This window comes from Mauremys reevesii, linkage group 3 (genome assembly GCF_016161935.1).
Source record: "Mauremys reevesii isolate NIE-2019 linkage group 3, ASM1616193v1, whole genome shotgun sequence".
NCBI lineage: Eukaryota > Metazoa > Chordata > Testudines > Geoemydidae > Mauremys > Mauremys reevesii.
The window spans coordinates 140,574,381-140,593,427 of NC_052625.1; the positions used below are offsets into that span (position 1 = coordinate 140,574,381).

Genomic DNA, 19,047 nt, shown 5'->3' on the forward strand with positions numbered 1-19,047 from the left:
AAAGTTCCCATTGACTTCAGTGGAAAGAGAGTAAGGTCAATGATGAGCACTTTGGGTAGTCTTAGATTCCTATATTAACAAAACTTGACTGTCAAGAAATTTCCATAACATACACTGATGTCAGACCAGTGGGTAACATTATATTAAAAATAGAGACAGATCTTCAATTCTTAGTTCTACTGAACTATGCTGATTTACACCAACTGAGGAGTAAGTGTGTGGTAAGTGCTCATGTGAACATAAGAACGGCCGTACCGGGTCAGACCAAAGGTCCATCTAGCCCAGTATCCTGTCTACCGACAGTGGTCAATGCCAGGTGCCCCAGAGGGAGTGGACCTAACAGGCAATGATCAAGTGATCTCTCTCCTGCCATCCATCTCCACCCTCTGACAAACAGAGTCTAGGGACACCATTAACCATCCTGGCTAATAGCCATTAATGGACTTAACCACCATGAATTTATCCAGTTCTCTTTTAAACGCTCTTATAGTTCTAGCCTTCACAACCTCCTCAGGTAAGGAGTTCCACAAGTTGACTGTGTGCTGCATGAAGAACTTCCTTGTATTTGTTTTAAACCTGCTGCCTATTAATTTCATTTGGTGGCCCCTAGTTCTTGTATTATGGGAATAAGTAAATAACTTTTTCTTATCCACTTTCTCCACTTCACTCATGATTTTATAGACCTCTATCATATCCCCCCTTAGTCTCCTCTTTTCCAAGCTGAAAAGTCCTAGCCTCTTTAATCTCTCCTCATATGGGACCCGTTCCAAACCCCTAATCATTGTAGTTGCCCTTTTCTGAACCTTTTCTAATGCCAGTATATCTTTTTTGAGATGAGGAGACCACATCTGTATGCAGTATTTGAGATGTGGGCGTACCATGGATTTATATAAGGGCAATAATATATTCTCAGTCTTATTCTCTATCCCCCCCTTTTTTTTTTAAATGGCTGGCCACAATTGTCCTAACACTTGATGGGGACCAGATAAGTACCTAGATTATAAACAGGTGGAAAGGAAGGTATATGGATAGATTCACTATTGTACTAGCTTATGTTGTTTTAAATAATCTACATTGGTTATAAACTTTGTCTTTCATAAGAAAAAAGAATTCTAAGGTATAATTCCACATATTATTGGGAAGTACTTTTGAAAATCACAGTAGTGCCACAGCCAGAAATCCATAAAAGCAGGGAAGGACATTTTTCGTATTCACATGCATATATTGTAAAAAAAAAAATAACATAACTAAGCGACCATGTATAACAATGCTGTCTTATCCAGCTCCAGGTTCTGGTAACATCACATAATCTGTCACAGAACCCTTTGGTAGAATAATTGTCCTGTTATGCATGGTTGCCTATCTATTTTTGTCTTGGTTTTGTGCTCACAGAAATGCAAAGAGGAAAACCATATGTTTTTCCTATTTCTTTATACTTTTTAATCAATAAAAAATGCACAGTTGCTCTTACCCAACGCATTTTTCCTTCTCTGTTTTTGTTAAGCACCCATTTCTGATGCTGTCTTGTAAGTAATCTTTGATAAAAAAAATTACAGAGAAGAACCTGTTCATTCTGAATCCAAAGTTATAGATTGGACAAAACATCAATCCTCTTTAACATCTTCATTAATGATCTGGAAGAAGACAAACAGCATGTTAATAAAATTCAGAGCTGATGCTAAATTGGGGGGTGCTGCAGATATTGATGAGGACCAATATCCAAGGTCACTCAAGACACTCCTGTAAAAAAACATATGAGAGGCGTGCAAGCTATTGTAACAGCACAAAGACCTACCTATATGAGAATCAGAGTATGAGGGACCACTTTTGCATCTGTATTTTAGCATATAGATATAGGAGATGCTTTTGACAGTTTCTACAGTGATGTTGTGAAAGAGGAATGGGGAGGAGATAAGGGGCAGTTTCTTTTCACTATAACCCAGATGGATAAACAACGAATAAAACCGTCTGTAAATGTCATGAATCATCCTTTGTCATTTACACATTAAAGGGACATTCACTGGAGTGTGTTGGGACCAGCAGCCTGTCCCTGTATGGTAAGGGCTGTTTAGTTAAATTTGTAACTGCTTATTTAGTGGGAAAGGTTTGGATGGATACATTCTCTTGTTACACGGAAGGGTGAGTATCCCATCAGCCTTAGAGGACATCCCTATACAACCCTCCTGAAAGCTCACAAAAGTCCAAGTACAGCACATGGGAGGAGTTATCAGTGTTTCCTGGATCATTCAAAAGCATGTCCTCCACACCCACAATGGCTCTCTGCAGCAACTTACTGTGACATGGAGGTTGCATGGCTTTGCCAGCTCACCTACTCAACTGTCTGGCCATAGGAAAAATTTGTTTATCTCTTCTAATATGATCGAGCCAAGATTAGAGCAAGAATCAACAAACTTTGAGAGGCTAAATGTGACTGTGTCCTCTCCCCCAATGCCAGCATATCATTCCCTTTCCCAGCACCTGTCACTAGGCAGCAGCCAGGATGGAATGCTGATATTGCTCACAGACTGTAGATGCACCAATAAATCATTAAACTTCTTTGTACTCTCCAAAACCTCTCCTATCTGTGTTTCACTGAGGAGCCTGCGATGGGGATTGAATTCTGTGTCCAGACCCAGAAACAGATTGCAATGGGAGGCAGAGGAAAAAGAAAAGCCTACATTACACTTTCTTCCATGCACCTATTGGTGCAAACAGAGAGCTTACAGCGGTGACTTAATTAATCCACCCCCAATGAGCAGCAGTAGCTTTGTCGGTGGGAGAAGCTCTCTCACAGACTTAGAGTACTGTTCATCCTGGTGCTTAGGTCAGTGTAACTTATGTCACTGGTGGGAGGAGGGCTTATTCACACCCCTGAGCGACATAAGTTATGCTGCCATAACCTGTAGGGTAGACATAGCCTGAGGCCTGCTTTCCCAGCAGCTAAATGCAAACTATTCTAAATAGCAGGCCTGGAAACCCAGAGAAACTGAATGTCTGCTATATTCCCAAAGTATATCCTCCATTCATGGTCACAAAAGCCACCCTCCCAATATCTGAGGATCTCAGCAGCAGTGAGGGAAGGCGCTGTCAACCCTCCTGATCCCATAGTAGAGAGGCAGGCAGGGTTAGGTAAAACATAGTAAGCAAAGTAAAACTGCTGTGCTGCTTTTGTTACCCTTTGATATGAGTTGGGCTGGCCAATGAATGACCTGAGTACAGGGCACAGACACAGTCTTGGTCACCAAAGAGGAATAGCAGTGGGGAACAGAGACCTGAGTGTTCCACACTCAGTGGAATGTTTAAAAACTCTCAAACAAATATCCTGGCTGTCAGGATATGCCCCAAATGGATATATTCAGATATGCTAATGAATGATGCAAATAACCACTGGAAATCTAAGGGCCCACAATTCAGCAGTAGGGAATTTTCAGCCAAATGTGAGAGCCAAGCACTCATTTAGCCACCATGCTCTTCAAGCAATGCCAGTGAAGAAAATGGAACTACTCAGAGTAGGACACTGCCTATTCAGCATGAATAACGGCATCAAAATCTGTCCCTTTGATCTCATGTACAAAGAAATCCCTCTACCTGGAGACCAGAATCAAGTTGCCTATTCAATCTCCTGTATGCTGTACTGTCCTATATTTGTTGCACAGTTATACCGATTTGTATATTGCACACATTGCACTCTTTCTCACTAGACACTGCATCTCCCTAAACACGGGAAGACTTAATGTCTCCATAATATCCCAGTTTGTGTCCATAAGGCACTAGTTTAATCTCTCTTCATACTGCCATTGTCCTAGAAGCCACCAGGGAGGTTATATTTAATTAAACATCACTCATTTTGAAATAAGACTCATTAATCAAAACACCTAAGAATGGAGAATAAGTCAGGCAATTAAAAATGTTTTTTCTTAATATGAATTTTGTAGCAAAATAATAAAGAACATGTGAACATACGCGCAGTAGTATGTATTGCATAACAAATAATAACCATAACAGAAAATATGCTTTAGAACTGGGCAAAAACATTCAAATTCAGAAATTTTCTGGGGAAAGGGAAGGACTATGCAAAAATCTTCCCCAGTTTTTCAACCAGCTCTAGTAAATCCATAAACATCCAAGGAAACTACAGAGTTGACAGCTACTAAAATAAGAAATGCACCTGCAGCCTTCTGAAGACCTATGATTGGGTGTAGAGACAGTAAATAAGGAAGTGTTATTTACTCTTCCTCATAACACAAAAACTAGGGGTCACCAAATTAAATTAATAGGCAGCAGACTTAAAACAAACAAAAGGAAGTATTTTTTTCACATAAAACACAATCAACCTGTGGAACTCATTGCCAGAGGATGTTGTGAAGGGTTCAAAAAAGAACTAGATAAGTTAATGGAGGATAGTTCCATCAATGGCTATTAGCCAGGATGGACAGGGATGGTGTCCCTAGCCTCTGTTTTCCAGAAGCTGGGAATGGGTGACAGGAGATGGATCACTTGATGATTACCTGTTCTATACATTCGCTCTGGGTCACCTGGCATTAGCCACTGCTGGAAGACAGGATACTGGGCTAGATGGTCCTTTGGTCTGACCCAGTATGGCCATTCTTATGTTCTTATGTTCTTATTAATCATTACTGAATTACTGTACTGTCTGTAGGCCCCAAACAAGACTTGGGCCCCAGTGTTGTAGGCAATGTAAAAACATATAATAAGGAACATCCCTTCTCCTAAGAACTTGCTGTCTAAACAGAGAAGACAGACAATTATGTGAATGGAAGCCAAGGTGAAGAGACTTATTCAAGACCACACAGCAGGTCAATAGCAGGAATAGATCCCAAGTCTTCAGAAGCCCAGTCTGGTGCCCTCTCAACTGGCTGCTAGCCTGACAGGAGCTATGGTGTCTCTCATCACTCACTATTATCACACGTACATTTTTTCAAAGTGGCCCAAACTCCCAATACAACCCAAATATGAGCCTTGGTAAAATACAATGATAGGAGTGCGTGCAGCAGGGTAGGGTAAACTACTATGTCAATTGAAAACTGTCCCATGTAAATTGTGTTATTAGTATGGTAGAAAAGGTGGGAAAATATATGAATCCTATGTTTATTTTTATAAGATATATTTGAAATTTGCAAGCGAACCCTTCAGAAGAGGTTAACTGTCTTTGCAGGTTTATCTAGCTCAACACCAAGTTGGATTAATTAGTGAGGACAATAGATGCCTTTGAACTTAATAAGCCGATAACATAAGCCACTTGAGCCCTTAGGTATAAGTGGAAGGGTTATTGATAGCTGTTACTTTTATTTTGCAAAATGTCCAGGGCCTTGTATGCTTGACTTTGAGTGACAGCCCAACCACATGTTCTTAAAAAAGATTTCAATATGTGTGAGGTAAAAATGCAAAAAAGACACGCAGAATCATGCAACATTGGGACAATTTTTTTTCTTTTTTTAAGAGAACCTGCATTAATTATTATTCACCTTCAAATTTCTCCCTAGAGTCAATTTTCTACACTTTCTAGAACCACTCTTCTGAAATAGGATCCTCGCTCTTTTCTGGAACCAAGCAATTACACTCTTGGCTGCCATCAATGAATGATTAAACCATCCATTATTCAACACACTACCTGAAATATTCTACATAAGCAAGGTCAAATCCAACCACAACGTTTACACCAATGGATATGTCAAATACATATGCATGAAGGATCCTTTTGTTTTACATCAACTCTAACAGGACCCAATCCTGTGAGGTGCAGAGCACTTAGATTCCCAGGCAAGAAAAGTCAGAGAGAGTTGAGGGGTCATTTAGCACCTCACATAGGATTAGGTGAAAATTATTTATCAATATGACAGTGACAAATAAATTCTTTATAGGACATTGACCTAAGTTTCTATTAAGCTACAGGAACTAAACTGTTTTGTAATGTATTTCCAGATATAAAGCCCTTTGCCCTCCAAGTGCCCCAAGAATGTTTACAAACCAGATTTGATGAGAACTTTGCACAGACTCTAGATAGTAAAGCAACTCTGTTTCAAAGGAGAGTTAAAGGATTAAGGGTAATAATGGTCCACATTATAGAAGGTGGGGAGGCAGGGGCCAGGCAAAGGTAAGGACTGAAAATGGAATGTACTAAAATTGAACTTCATTCAACTATTCCATCCTTCCCCCACAAATGCTCCTTGTGACACCTAAGTTTACTAAATGAAAAAGTTAAAGATTGAAAACTTGTCTGGGAAATGGGCAAATGTTCAGATGGCTGAGGTAAATGAAGCACTTCCAACTGCTTTTGGGGGTAAAAATGTGAGAATTTAATTATCTAGAAGAGGGGATGGATGGTCTTGTGGTTAAGGAAATGGTCACTTCCTAGCTCTGCCATTGACTTCCTTTGTGACCCTGTGTATGGGCTTAAGATGGGATTTCCTCAAGCGCTGACTCTTGGTTTAACTCCATTCCCATTTAAGTCAATGGTAGTTTTATCATTGACTTTAATGAGAGCAGAAATAGGCCAGCTCTGAGTGCTTTTGAAAATCTCACCCTTAATCTTTATTTCTCCATCAGTCAAATGGACACAATATTTTTCTGCCTCGCACAGGAGTTATGAGGCTCTATTCAAAACTACTGGGAAGATACTCAGACAGTGTGATGATGTATCTAGGTAGAAGAAGAGGCCAGACTGATGGACCTAGTACTAGAACTAAAGTATTCTATTTATCCACCGGATTGCTACAGCACAAGTAGCCACAGGGTAAACTTCCCTGTAATATGGAACAATGCTACAGATGGGAAGTGCAGTTCCTTTTCTATGCCTATTTGGCCCATCTGCTGAGATTGCCAACAAGGGTGCCAATTATTTGCGATGTGGACACCTGCCCATTGGGAACAGCACTGATCTCACTAACTCATTTTACATAGCTTACTAAACACCCATTAGCCCACTGCTAATCTAGGCTGAATTTGAACCAGCAACCCAGAGGTGAAAGTTCTGTTACCTTATCACTGAAGTTCCTTACTTTTAGCTGAAAGGCGATATGTTCCCAAAGCTAACAAAATTACCCTCAGCAAATGAAAATATTTTGTCTCAAGGTACAACATGAGCCAGCCTGCTGTATCACTGTCCATTAATAGACCCTAAAGTCAGAAGCTGTCAGTTTTGCATTCCTCTCTCCAGTTCAAGAGATGCCATTATAGTGCATCAAGTGATCTTGGAGTCATGGGAGGTTCTACGATACTAAGGAATCAAGTTGATGTCTAAGGAGCCTGAATGGGATGCCAGTTAAATATAGTAAACAGAAATATCTGGAGAGGATAAACATTCTTAATCCAATGATTCTGCCAGCTAAGTTTCTATATAAACCTTGCCAGTGTGGTCCATTCTCTTCTTTTCCTTTTGGATGAGCATGTAGAAGATAATTTTGTATACCTAACAGTAGCTGAGAGACATACAAGATCACATCCCAGGTAGGCTAGTTTCAGTTCAGAGCAGTGTGAGTTAGTGGCTTATGCTGTAGACTTGGAGACCTTAGTTCTATTCCCAGCTTTGCTACTAGCCTGCAGCGCGAGCTAGAGTAAGTCACTTCACTACCCCGTTCCTCAGTTTTTCTATCTGTAAAGTGAGCATAATGATATTGTAACGCACTTTGAGATCTACCGATGACAAGTGCTATATAAAACATAGGCATTATTTATTTATTTATTAAAACTTCTGAGTGATTTCATGTCAAAAGATATAATAAGATGCCACCTCATAATTCCTTGTTTTGAATGGCATGTGCAACATATCTTGAGAATTTTCAAGACATCATAACTAGGGCTGCAGCTGTTTCATATTGGAACATTTGGCAGAAATTATATGTTACATCAATTTTAATCTGCTATAGCATCACTGGCTTCAATGAAATTTACATCAGGATAAAACTGATGTATTGTAGTGAAAAATCAGGCCTAGGAAGCTTTGACAGAATCACAAAAATTATCAAAAATTGTCTCACTTATGATTTTATTCCAGAATTTCCTACTTGCTCGCACTCCAACACTAACACCACCCCTTACTTCCTGTGCTACTTACTAGGGCTCCCTGTCATGGACTTGTTCTTATTAATCACTTTTTTTTTCTGCTATTGCTCAACAAAATGGTTTGTATGAGTAAATCTCACCGTAGGGTTTATTCACAAACTCAAATAAGTATTCATTAGTTGTCACTCTGCACTGTACAATTGGCCACCTAAATCACATCAGATAGTTTCTGTTCCTTGCGTCTTATTCCTATTCTCAGATTATCTGCAAACATTCATCACTGTTTGGATAGACCTATTAAGCTAACAATATAAAAAGTGCTTTGCAAAAAATGACCTTGAGAGAACTTTTTATATGAATATTTTTGGAAGTATGTATTTGTAATATTTTTCAGAAGCATTTGCTTCCAGACTTTCTGGTGAACATTCACCTGAACTTGCACAGATACACAAAGATAATGCCAAAAAGAAAAGTATCAGGAGGGTTTTTTTAAAAGCATATTTGCACTTTTTTTTTTTTTGCTGAAGTGGCCCAGCTGAACCATGAGCACATCACAGCTGCATTTCTGATGCCAAGAAAGTGTATCCAAATCTTTTTAGAGACGATTATATCAAGAAAGGAAAGGAAAGGGGAAGGGTGCATATTATATTACAAGTGCAGATTTTTTTTAAAAAAAACCTCAAGATGACTTTCATGTTTTCTGGGAAGAAACTTCTGTCTACAGACTGCAAGTTCAGCATTTTGATGTTCCAAGGCAATGGAAAGCTAGGCCAGCAGGGAAATGTCTGGCATATGTTTCCAGAGAAGGAGAATTATTTTTCTGACAAGAAGCAAGAAGTGATGAAGGATGTTCTTGGTGTGTGAATTAACTTCAGTTTTCCCAACAACATCACATAGATTAATTTAAAAATTATTCCCAAACAGTAGCAAAACTCAAATTATCAAGGCATCCTGTAGTAAAAATAGATATTAGAATTCCATTTTCATTTAAAACTTACCCCTTGTATGATCTGACACTTCCAATCTGGCATGTATATCCGTAAGCACATAGTCTCCCACAGGCATATTGCTAACCCTTAAGAGGTGAAAAGTTCCCTGCAGATGTAAAGAGAAATGCCCTGGCATGAGTCAGATCCTTCCTCCCAGACCAAATCTAGGGCATTGTTATGTGAAGCAGCTCTCCATTTTCAAAGTCCTCACCGATAGAGTACCACAAGGCTCAATCCTCTCCCCCAGAACGTTCAGCTTTCACAGGAAGCCATTGGTAGAACTGGTGAGAAAACAGGAACTGAAGTGCCAGCAATACATGGACAACCTTCAGCTGTACATCTCCTTTACATGAACAGTGACTTTTCAACTGTCCCATTGCCTAACCAAATTATCTGGACCTTATGAGGAGGGAAGTACTTTATCAAACTTGCATCCTCTATAACATCCACCACTATTAAAACATCTGCCCTTGTGCCATTAAAATGGTTCATAGCCTTGGGGTCCTTTTGAACACTCAATACTGTTGGTCACAAAATCCCCTGTTTCCATATGTGTCTGGCTGGTAGATAGCACCCGAACCTATTAGACTCAGACCTGGCCACAGTAATTTACATCTTTCATTTTTTATATGTATAATCAGCGATCCTTTGCCATACAATGACATTACTCTCTCCTCCTGAGGGGAGAGAAATTGTGGTCTTTTCTCCATTCCTCCAAATATGGTCTTTGTGTCTCATTTTCTCTCTCTCTCTCTTTAATCCTTAGGTTATTACTCATATCATGCCCCCAGGAGGCTAAGTGCCTCACAGGTAAATAAAGGAGACTCATTCCCTACCCTAAGGAGCTTGCAGACAACATGACAAAACAAGAGAGAGCAAGAAATAAAGAGGGGCAATAGGGCATGAGAGTACAAGAACACAACAATCAGGTTTCTTATTGAATGTCTTTAAAGTAATAAAAACATTCAATACAGGAAGTGGGGAAATAGATGCTGTCTTTTTGTGCAGTTGGACAACAGATGGTGCACCCGGTGGACTCAGCCCTTCCACACTCCATCTGCACCCCTGGATTTCTCATGTGTGGGGAGCATGTCAAGTCACTCCCCTTTCTTTCCAGCATGAGACCCAGCTGATCTAGGTTGAAGGAGAGAGCCAGGTTAGTCCAGTGATTAAGACACCAGTGTAGGATTTGGGAGCCCTGGGTTCAATTTCTTACCCCAGACTTGGTTTGTGACCGTACACAAATCCCTTAGTCTCTCTCCTCAGATGCCAATCTACAAAATGGGGATGATATTACTTCCTGGGATATTGTGAGGCTCAAAACATTAAAGATCACAAGGACCTCCAATACTGCAGTGACGATACCTACGATAAACAGATCTGCTGCTTTTGCAAGTCAGCCACAAAATAGTGAGTAGGACTGCTTATTAAAGCTGGTCAGCACATTTTCCATGAAACATTTTTCTCCAGAAAGATGTTGTTTCATCAAAAACATTTAGTGGAAACTATTTTGACAAAGATTTTCAACAGGAAGGTTTCTGAGGTTCAGGGTGGACTCTGCAGTTACTCTAAGAGAGAGAGAGAGAGAGAGAGAGAGAGATGAATCAAAAGCCTGATTTTCAGTCTGAAAACAAACATTTTGACATCATTCCTTTCCCCAAAAACATTTGAAAGGTTTTGGTTTTGTTCCAGTGTGGAATGAAAGAAAAGTTGACATGAAACAAATTGTGGTTCTCTGGCCTGCTCTACCTTTTATAATTCAGGACACACAAAAGGAGCACAACTATTAGGTTGAAAAAGAAGATGCCACCTCTTTGATACATGACTAGTGTGCAGGTTTTGAACCACTTCAGGCTAGTCTGTTGTCAGCTGAAATTACAGGTTTTATCTACCAAATGAAGGACATTTAGGAGCAGTGATATATATGTAGCCAGATTTTCAAAGCCACCTCTATCTTTGCAGACATAATCTTGCACTCAACAGTGAATTGTATCTATGCTACTGTACATTGAGGAGGCAAAATTTTATCCATAAAAGAGGTGCAATTTGAAAATCAGGCCTATAATACCCTTCTGCAGTTACTATTGCTACCCAAAAATATTTAGCCAATATTATGTATTTCTAGGAGGATCTATACTTATGATAAAATAAGCTTCCTATCATCTTCTACAGTGAAATACATTTAAAATGGTGTGTCAGCTTTTGTTCTTGGTATATTCAAAAATAGTCAAGGACAAGATGGTATTCTGCTGAGGTTTGTGAAAATAACAAGCAACTAGTATAATTGTTGCTAAAAACTGGATATAAATTTCCAGTGACTTTGGACAGCAAGTGCAAACTGCTTGGGAACAGAAATATTAGGGTAAGAATGATGCAAACTAATATTGGGAAGTTTGTCCCCCGCAGTGAGGGCAGAATGAAGGGCTGCAATGGTATATATTTTAACTCTGCATTTTCTGATTTTCAGAAGTTTAAATTTTAATTACCTTAACTCTTTATTTCCTGGTTTTCAGAGGTTTGATTTTTGCTGAACACAACGTTCTGGTAGGCCATGAGACATCACCGAGCAATCTTAGTTCTGTGTTAACAAGTATTTTTTGGTCAGGTAATTACTTCGGGTGTTCATGTATTTTTTTATTTTTGTTTTATATAGAAAGAGGTTTTTTGCAGAATCAAATAGTGATAGAATCTAATAGTGAAGCATGCTATGTGATTCCTAAGTGGTTCCTAGTCTATCCCATATACTTTATTACAGTGAAATGGGGATTATGATCATGCTTTGGAGTGTGGCGCTGCTGACAGGGCAGGGAGAGAAATTAAAGACGTGTCCTAAAATCTTGACAGTTTTATTCCATGTTTTTTACAGTAACTTTATACAAATGCGAGAAGACTGGTGTGTCTCCCTCCTTCTTCATCCCCTTCCACCACCCTCCTCCACAATATGTAGCCCCTTGGTACATTTACAGCTAACCCTTCCCATCCTATTAATCCATTAGCACTTTAGAAACTGTTAGCACATAAATACATGCTTCTCGTAGTGCAGCACACTCTGGTCTTGCACACACATATCACAGGCTTCAGCTTACTAGAGTGTGTCACACTTCCTTGGTTATGAAGGCCAAGCTGTACACTAAGCATTTTGCAAAAGTAAGCAATCCCCTTGACAGAGTTGGACAGCAGCAGCATAGCTAAAGATCATTCTCAGAGTTCTTCTAAGGGTTGGTTGTGAACTTCTAGTGCATGGATGTAGCTCAGGTTCAATGGCCACAGCATGTCCCCTGAGGCTTCCAAGCTCATGTGAAGCCAGTAAGTCTGGCAAGCCCCTTACCAAGGGCTCGTTTTCATGTTCAGCACTACAGTGGTGCAGCTACACTGATGCAGCCGGGCCACTGTAGCTCTTTAGTGAAGACACTACTATGCCGACAGGAGAGTTTCTGCCATCGGTGTAGTTAATCCACCTCCCCAGGAGGTGATAGCTGTGTTGGCAGGAGAAGCTCTCAAGCTGACATAGTGCTGTCTACATGGGGGGTTAGGTTGGTATAACTACGCCACTCGGGGTGTGGATTTTTCAGACCCCTGAGCGATGTAGTTATACCGATACAGGTCTGTATTGTAGATCTGGGCTAAGTCTTTCTGCACATACACCATGGCCTTCAATTGGGTGCATGAGTGTCTTGTAGGCACTAATCCAGAGAGCCTAACTCTTCTTTTAATAATTTTCAATATTACTTTCCCACAGGGCAGTGGATGCCAGGCACTTGCTGAGTTAAATGTTGAACAACTGAAATAAGCTAGGGAATGATCTGAGCCGTGGTTTGACCCCCATCTGTGCACAAAAAATAGTTAGTAAAATCTGTGGACTTTATGAAATGCTTTCAGGGGGTTGTATCTCAAGAACCCCTTGCTCAAATCATACTAAATATGGATCACTAGCCTTATCCTGATCCCCTAGGATGCACAGCAAATTTCAAGAGAATCCAAATAACCATGTGGATTTTAGATCCCTTTGAAGAGTTGATCTTTAAACAGAAAAAGGTTCTCAACTTTAACAGAACCGAGCTCTGCTGTAATACAGGGGAAATGATTGAACCTGGAAAGACCAAAGGATTCAGGCTCCACCTAGTGGGCAAATATTATTATTCCTTTAAAAAACAAATTTCAAACAGAGAATGTTTCAATACCTGGCTAGACATCACAAACACACTGAACAAGCAAAACTACAGACTTATTTTAGAGTTGTATTTGCTGAATTCCTCATAGACAGTCCATGATCACTTACCCAGTGTGCTCACTGATTCCTGCTTCTTCTTGAATCACAACCGTTACAATTATGTAAAACTGTTTCCTTGCCGCATCAAATGGTAAGGTTTAAAAATATGACACATTTAGATACAGAATATATATGCTTCCATCTGCATGCTTATAACAAGAATGCTTATCAGAAAAAACTCTGCCTTAAAATGTCTGCTTTTAAGGTGGAGTTATGCCATGCAACTGAATAGAGACAGTCCCTCACAGATACAATCTATGACTCCTATCTCCTTGAGCCAGTAACTCAAGGAAAATGACCCTCAAAGAGTATAATTTTCTGCTTCACACAAAGCTCATTATCCTGGGGCTGTTTTTCTGTTTCTTCTTTCCCTTTGTATCATCGCCTCACAAATACAAAAGATCATACAAGTCATCAGAACCAGGCTTGATTGGAGATGCCTTTGGTGTATTTTTGTTTTTTTTTCTTTCCCCTTTAGCCAACCTTATTTGATCAAGATTTTTTTTTTTTTCAAAATAATTTTAGGCAGTCTACAGTTGTCTGATGTATTAATGAATTGAGGTGTGCTGCTCGCTGCTCTGTTGGAGAGATGTGTGAAGTAGCAATCACTTAACCATTTGATTTTTCCATATACACCTCTACCTCGATATAACGCTGTCCTCAGGAGCCAAAAAATCTTACTGTGTTATAGGTGAAACCGCGTTATATCGAACTTGATTTGATCCACCGGAGCGTGAAGCCCTGCCCCCCGGAGTGCTGCGTTACTGCGTTATATCCGAATTCGTGTTATATCGGGTGGCGTTATAACAGGGTAGAGGTGTATTATAGCTAGGGTACTGGTTTTAATTATTTAGCTATTTATTTTTATTTTGAATCTTTATTTTTAGGGAAATTATGCCTTCAGAGTAAAAATCAGTGTTTAAACAATGTTGTAAAAAATAGTTCTCCTTGTCTTAATGAAAAAAATATTGGACATCTCAAAGTCCTGTGTTCCTGAAGAAAAGCATAGAAAATCAGTTCTTCCCTTTTCCTCCAAACAAGTTTCAACACTGCCAAAAGGGTACAGTCAGGCAAGTTTCACTATATATTATCAAAACAAGATAGAAATAGAAAATAAAACTCTGGATCTGAATTTTGTAACTTAAACCCATCTCTTCTAAAAAAAAACCCTATATACACCCACTATAATGTAATAAGGGCCTAGTCCAGGAAACATTTAAACAGATGAGTTACTTTACTCATGTGATTAAAGTAAATCATGTGCTTTAGACCCATATCATATAAAGTCTTAAGCACTTACTAAACATTACACACTGTGAATAGTTCAATTGAAATCAATGGAACTACTCCATAAAGTTAAGTACATATGTAAGTCTTTTCAGAATCAGGGCATGGATATTTGTCAGATTAGGCCCCAAATTCGTGAATCTGAAAGCATGCAACTGCTCACATGAGTAGTCTTATTCAAGCCTATGAAAGTACTCACATTAAAGCTGGTCAGAACGCAGTAAGTCCTTAGAGCAAAACATTTCAAAAGAACCAACTAATTTTCATTTTTCAGTCATTTTTTTTGCATATATTATTAATTAAATGAAAACTTTCCACATACATTTTCATTAAAAAAAAAAGATATTTTTTCAGTAAAAAATAAATGGAAAAGCTTTGACCAACTCAGTCACATACATAAAGTTAAACATATGCATAAGCACTTCAAGGTCAAAACATTGGTCTTTGGTTTGCTTTATCTTGTCTCATGGTTCAGAGGCCCTTGATAAAATATCTTTGCAATACATATAAGTATATGCAGAGCATCACTGTTGAGCCTACATTTTTGAGCCAACACACAGTTAAAGCTGCGCTATATTAATGTTACATCCCCTACTGTGTATGGCCAGTTAACGAAAAATGTGCTACAATTAGATGACCTGTTTCAAGGACAGTTTCATAATGAAATTTCAGTTGATTAGCTGATGTCCGAAATAAATGTTTCCATTAATTGCTAATATATAAATCCTCTTACGCTGTAGAATTCCGCAGCGAAAGAAATAGGAACATTTCAAACACATGATTCACCAAATATTGTCATTGTGCACTACTGATGACCTACCCTGACTACCTCTAGAACAATGTTTAATAAAAGCCTATTTGGACTTCAATAGTTCAATCATTTTATATTTACTATAGAGTGGCCATCATTAAAATGTTAATGTTTCCCAGATGAAAATAATTACCATTAATTACCATCATCACAATATTGCAGTATTTCCTAACCTATATTTTTGCCGCATTAAAGGTGTTTACATCATATCATATAGGGAAACCTGTCATACTGTGCTGATATTATATATAGGGAACACTGGTAACGCTGCATTAATGCTAAATATCAGCATTTTTATGACCACTCATTTTTAGGGGAAGGAGGGAGGCAATATCCAAATTGAGCCCCTGAATCTGCAAACTCTTATGCATATGCTTAATGTTACATGTGAGAGTCAATGCATTGACTTATATGGGACTATTTACATGCATAAATATAAGCATGTGGAAAAGTGTTTTCTGGATCAGGGCCTAAGGGCCTGCAAATTTCACTGTTCTAAGCCTTTTTTATTATTATATTTTTTAGGTTATCAAGAATAAAACATTTTCTTAGCCAAACTAACCAAAATAATAAAAATAAATAATAATAAATTACAGAAAATGGTAAGAGAGAAAAATGATTGCCATGCTGAGCAACTCTATGAGGGAAAAGATAGCCTTGCGGCTAAAGGACAGGACTCGACATCAGGGTATTGGATTTGAATGAATCACTGTGTCACAAACTTCCTGTGTGACCTTGACATAGATGCTGGAACTAGGGATGCTGGGGGTCCTGCTGCACCCCCTCGCTTGAAGTGGTTTCCATCATATACAGGGTTTAGAGTTTGATTCAATGGCTCTCAGCACCCACACTATACAAATTGCTCCAGCACCACTGGACCTTGAGCAAGAAACATTGGCTAAAATTTTCAACTGTGAGTGCTTCAAGTTGGGTACTTAAAATCATATTTAGACACATAAATAAAGTAGTCTGATCATCAGAGTGAGTGAGCACATACCACTCCCAAATGAACTTCCCTGTATGGTAGTTTTCATGTACATTCATATATATGTGATTGGCTGTTCTTGTTTTCTTGGAACCCCTCACCTTATTGTGAGATACTGAATCCTGATGGGAAAAAATGTAATGGGTTGTGAGAACTCATTGAGGTAGTTGGCTCACTACTCTACTGTGGTGGTTGGGTCCCTCACGAGAGAAAGAGAATATGTCTAATCTAGGATGTACACTGAGCAATCCTGAGAACAACCAAGCCTGAGGTGAAAACTCGAGTATAAGGTTAGCTCATTCTATTCTGAATGTGTTTGTTGATAAAGGCAGGTCCCTGGAATGGGGTGCATTTTTGACTGTACCACTTATGCTTTAGAGTAGACAGGGAAAGACACCTGATTGCAGTTTGTAAGGTGTTATGAGACACTTAGATGTAGGATGACCAGATGTCCCAATTTTATAGGGACAGTCCCAATATTTGGGGCTTTTTTTTATATGGGATCCTATTACCCCACACCCCCATCCTGATTTTTCACACTTGCTTTCTGGTCATCCTACTTAGATGGGAGCACAACATATTATTAATGTGATCAGGACTGACGGAAACTCCCTAAAAGTGTGGGGGGGCCACTAGCAGCCGAACTGTGACCCCCACGCTGTCTCTTCCCACCAAGACCCTGCCCCCACTTGCTCCTCTCTGCCCCCTTTATTATCTTGCTTGATTTTTTTTTTAGCATCCCCCTTTTCAGACACTTTTCTTTCTTCCCGTCTATCTCCACAAACCCTTCTTTCTCGGATGCCTTGCCATACTTCTTTGTTTCCACTACTTCTCTTCAGATCCTCTCATTTCTCTTTTCTTGCCTCCTTGGCCCATTCTCAATGGACTCACCTCCATCTTCCTGACATGAGTGTTATTAACAGATATATAGTGCCTGCTTCCACAACATCCTCATAGTTGGCAGAGCGGAGGAAATTGCAAATAATATTTTCTAAGCTGGCGCCAGCTTCTTACCATCACCAGCTTGAGAAGAAGGATTGATTCATACATAAGGTACTAGAGATGTGCACTGAATTCCAGGCTTCTTGTGTGCTGTTGAGCAAGACACTTTATAGGGTTCATGCTTTCTTTTTCCCACCCTTCTTCTGCTCTGTCTATTTAGACTTTAAGATCTTTGGAGCAGTGACCATCTCTGACTGTGGGTCTGTACAGTGTCTACAACTGCAGGGCCCTGATCTCAGCTGGGGCCTCTACACCATAATTCCAAATGATTAAGACAAAAAGAAGTGGGTTCTGCAGCTACTGAGGCTGGCACCTTGAACATGGAGTCATGGGGCATAGGTTTCATAGCCATGAAATAAGTAGGTGGGTGCCTTCAGAGTCTGTGAATCTCTAAACAAAAATGCCATTGTGTAATGGTGGCTGACAGGACATCCATTTGCCGGAAACCACATTACACATCGTCAGATCTATTGCTGTCTATTTCCCTTAATAAATTAATAAATGCTCCTTTCTCCGCTGGTGGCTGTTTCAGAGGAAGATATCATGACTATTTAACTAATCATATTAAAAATATAGAGGGCAGCCTAGCTACATTAGATTAGTTATACAAACACTGCTGGGGTTAATAGCTATGTGATAAATTGCAGACCCATGTGATAAATTGCATTTATTATGCACTTTTGACTGCCTCACTTGCACTCTACCTGTTAATCCATCTCTGCCAGGATTCATTCCAACATTCCAAACCTTTGAACAGCTTTTAACTATCTGCTTTAAAAAAAACCAATCACTTTGCTACAAAAATATTTTTCTTTCCTCCCTCCACTCTCCCCATATGGAATTTCTCCTCCAAAATACACCACTCAGAGGTGCAGGATGGACAGTATTCTGTTCTAGACCAGTAAGAGGCTGAAGGGTCAATATCTTCTTGCATGTCATCAGGATGAGCGAGACAATATGGGTGAAATAATATCTTTTATTGGACTGACTTTTTGTTGGTGAAAAAGGCAAGCTTTTGAGCTTACACCAAGCTCTTCTTCTGGAATGGGAAAGACCAAGTGTCACACTCACAACTAACTACAAGATGAAACAGATACTGTAGCATAAGGAGTATGTCAGAGTTGTAAATAGCATCCAGAGGGCTATAGATGGTGCATCCTCAGAGGATGATGGTTTGTTTCTTGCATTTGCTCAGGAAGTAGATGTCACTGTTAAGTTTGACTTTCTCTTTTCTTCATGTTGTAGACTTTACATTTCATATGGCAAAATTCAATATCTTCTATTGACATTTGCAGTGTTGTTGTAGCTGTGTTGGTGCCGGGATATTAGAGAGACAAGGTGGGTGAGGTGATATCTTTTATTGGAACAACTTGTCTTGGTGAAAGAGAGAAGCTTTTGAGCTAACACAGAGCTCTTCTTCAGGTATGGGGGATTAGTGACACCTGCTTTGTTGCAGTAGTAATCGGCACTTTCCAATGGGACATAGTATGTGTCTAGCCCAGTTATGTAGTCATATTCCATATCTTAAAAGTGTTATATTGTGATTTAAAGACAAGACACTTAAGATCATTTTAGAGGGTTCAAAATTGTTTTGGTTCTAATATTTCTCTTATTTTGAGGCCTGTACAGTTGCACTTATGGTACTATGTCAATCTGTCTTCACATGGAGAAAGAAGTGCAA

General features: G+C 39.3%; 1 long non-coding RNA gene across 1 annotated transcript in view; it reads right to left on the reverse strand.

Annotated features, from left to right (window-relative positions):
• Positions 1-1,590, reverse strand: part of LOC120402182 — a 35,869-nt gene extending 34,279 nt beyond the window's left edge. Inside the window, exon 1 of the long non-coding RNA XR_005597043.1 lies at positions 1,472-1,590. This is a non-coding gene — a long non-coding RNA (uncharacterized LOC120402182). The remainder of the gene's footprint in view (positions 1-1,471) is intronic.
• Between the last annotated feature and the right edge of the window lie 17,457 nt (positions 1,591-19,047).